The sequence below is a fragment of the Eptatretus burgeri genome, unplaced genomic scaffold, assembly GCF_056783735.1.
Source record: "Eptatretus burgeri isolate ZD-2024b unplaced genomic scaffold, Ebu_testis_v1 Ebu_testis_scaffold_888, whole genome shotgun sequence".
NCBI classification, from domain to species: Eukaryota; Metazoa; Chordata; class Myxini; order Myxiniformes; family Myxinidae; genus Eptatretus; species Eptatretus burgeri.
In genome coordinates this window covers 22,501-25,000 of record NW_028222837.1, presented here as the reverse complement: position 1 = coordinate 25,000, position 2,500 = coordinate 22,501, and the positions used below count along the sequence as shown (strand labels likewise).

The following is a 2,500-nucleotide window of genomic DNA, read 5'->3' as shown; positions in this document are numbered from 1 at the left end:
ATATATGTTTAAAGAGGTTTAAATATATAATTATATTTTAATGAACGTTTAAAGAGGTTTAAATATATAATTATATTTTAATATATGTTTAAAGACGTTTAAAAAAGATAAATAAATTCCGGGTTTCACCGCCATGTTCCCCATCGCCTCTTACACCACCCGACCGAACATGTTACATTAGTTATTGTTCCTGTTATTTACTCCTCCATAACCCTCTGATAACCAGTAAGTTTGATTTCCCACTTTGTTTGAACGTCACACAGATGGTAACCATGGTATCTCACTGCTCTCTGCGCGGTCGGGATGAAATGAAATGAGAAAACGGGAAAATGACGAAGAGAAAACTGATCCTCTCTCACGATCCGAATAGAAATCGATTAATTTTTTATTTAAAATCCATGTTTCTGAAATCAATATGTAAGGAAACGTCATCAGTGTTTTTGTTTATTCGATACACTGTTGTTGTTGAGGGTAACCATGGAGATGAAGCCCCGCCCCCTCCCATTGTGACGCACAAAGCTTTGTTGTTCCAGTTCTGAACGTCGTTGGTTTGAGCGGGTCGTGTGGCCGTGTTGTTCCACTTGTCGTCCACGACGTTCGAACCTTCTGGAGCTTTCTCGATTGTAAGAACCATTTCTTGTAAACTTCCAGAGAAGGAAACACGATGTGGTGTTGTGGAAAGAGGAGGAAAAATACAAGGAGGAACGAAGAGGAGAATCGTGAGGTAACAATAATAATTGGTTTATCGATAATGGGCCTTCACTTACTGTTCTGTCACTAGTTTGATTCGTCACATGTGTAACTAGTTGACGTGGGAACTCGATCGGGTTTTTCTTTTCTTTCAAGCTGTCGGAACAGATCTTCGTTATTCATTCGTGATTCTTTCACTGCCGATTAAATCCGAACATTATCGACTGTTCCTGTGACTTGTTCACTCGTCCATCAACATAACCATTGTTCAGGGTAAACGGAACAATCTAAATAAACGTGAAGAACCAGATAAACCGTCCGCACCATCATCCACGGAGTGAGTTACAGTTACAGTAACAATAACAACCAATTGGGAATGTTAAAAGATAACAAAATAAATCCATGAAAGAACATCGAACACTCATCACTCACGTCAGATATTTACATTTTATACTCTTTACCAACAGTTCATGGTAACAAGTTAACTTCACCGTAACAACGATGAATGGTAACCATCTAACGTGGGATGAGTTCATTTACAAACTTTACAACCTTTTACTTTCACATTTATTTAATCTATTAATGGTTGTGTCTGATTTGGTTGGACACAGCAGCACAACAACTCATAGATCAAATCACACAACCGAACCTGGATATCAAATTCACCCTCCCCCCCCCCCCAGCCCTCCCTTTTATCCAAACAAACAAAATAGTAAAAATGAGTTTTGATGTAAAACCATCTTTGGAATGCCAAGGGTGAAGGATTTTTCACCATTTTGATCAACCTGTTAGTTTATTCATCAAGATCTTGAGTTTGAATTTGAATAAGCCTGGTGTTGGCGCAGTGGTAAGGGCAGTGGCTTGGGACCCAAGAGGTCCTGAGTTCAAGCCCCGTTGGGACACTGAATTAATATATGTATGTATATGTATATATATAATGTGTATATATATGTATATGTGTATATATATATATAATGTGTGTATATATGTATATATATATGTATATATATATATATATAAATATATATATATATATATATATATATATATATATAAAAACCAAGTCGAAAACACCAGGGGGTTGACTCAGCCTGCCATCCTTCCGAGGTCGGCGAAATGAGCACCAGTTGTACTGGGCCCGGTGTATGCCCCGGTTAGAATAGGTGTACCATATCCCTGTGTGTCGTAAGAGGCGACCAGGGTTGCGTCAGGAAGGGCATCCGGCGTAAAAACCTATGCCAAATCATTATGCGGACAACAAAACGAATTTCCATACCGGATCGGTCGAGGCCCGGGTTACCAACGACCGCCACCGGTACCGGTGGTCAGCAGGGTACCAGTGGAAATTGTGCTACTGCTGGGCGAAGGAGGAGAAGGAGACGGGGAAGGCGAGTCCGGAGGCAGTGGGAGAGGGGGAAGGGTAGAAGTGTGGAGGTGAGAGTTGGAACTCTGAATGTTGGGACGATGACTGGCAAAGGGCGAGAGTTGGCTGATATGATGGAGAGAAGAAAGGTGGACATACTGTGTGTACAAGAGACCAAGTGGATGGGGAGTAAGGCGAGGAGCATTGGAGGTGGTTTCAAACTGTTCTACCATGGTGTGGATGGGAGGAGAAATGGTGTCGGGATAATCCTGAAGGAAGATCATGTCAAGAGGGTATTGGAGGTGAGGAGGGTGTCTGACCGAGTGATGAGTGTGAAGTTGGAAATTGAAGGGGTGATGATGAATGTCATCAGTGCATATGCCCCACATATGGGGTGTGAGATGGAGTATAAAGAAGATTTCTGGAGTGAGTTAGATGAAGTGGTGG

The 2,500-nt window shown here is 41.4% G+C and overlaps 1 long non-coding RNA gene across 4 annotated transcripts in view; it reads left to right on the top strand.

The window, feature by feature from the left end:
* The first annotated feature begins 418 nt into the window (after nucleotides 1-418).
* LOC147007032 (uncharacterized) overlaps nucleotides 419-2,500 on the top strand; it is a 14,531-nt gene continuing 12,449 nt past the window's right edge. For all 4 annotated transcript variants that reach the window (XR_015054453.1, XR_015054452.1, XR_015054454.1 and 1 more), the window contains exon 1: nucleotides 419-724. This is a non-coding gene — a long non-coding RNA (uncharacterized LOC147007032). The remainder of the gene's footprint in view (nucleotides 725-2,500) is intronic.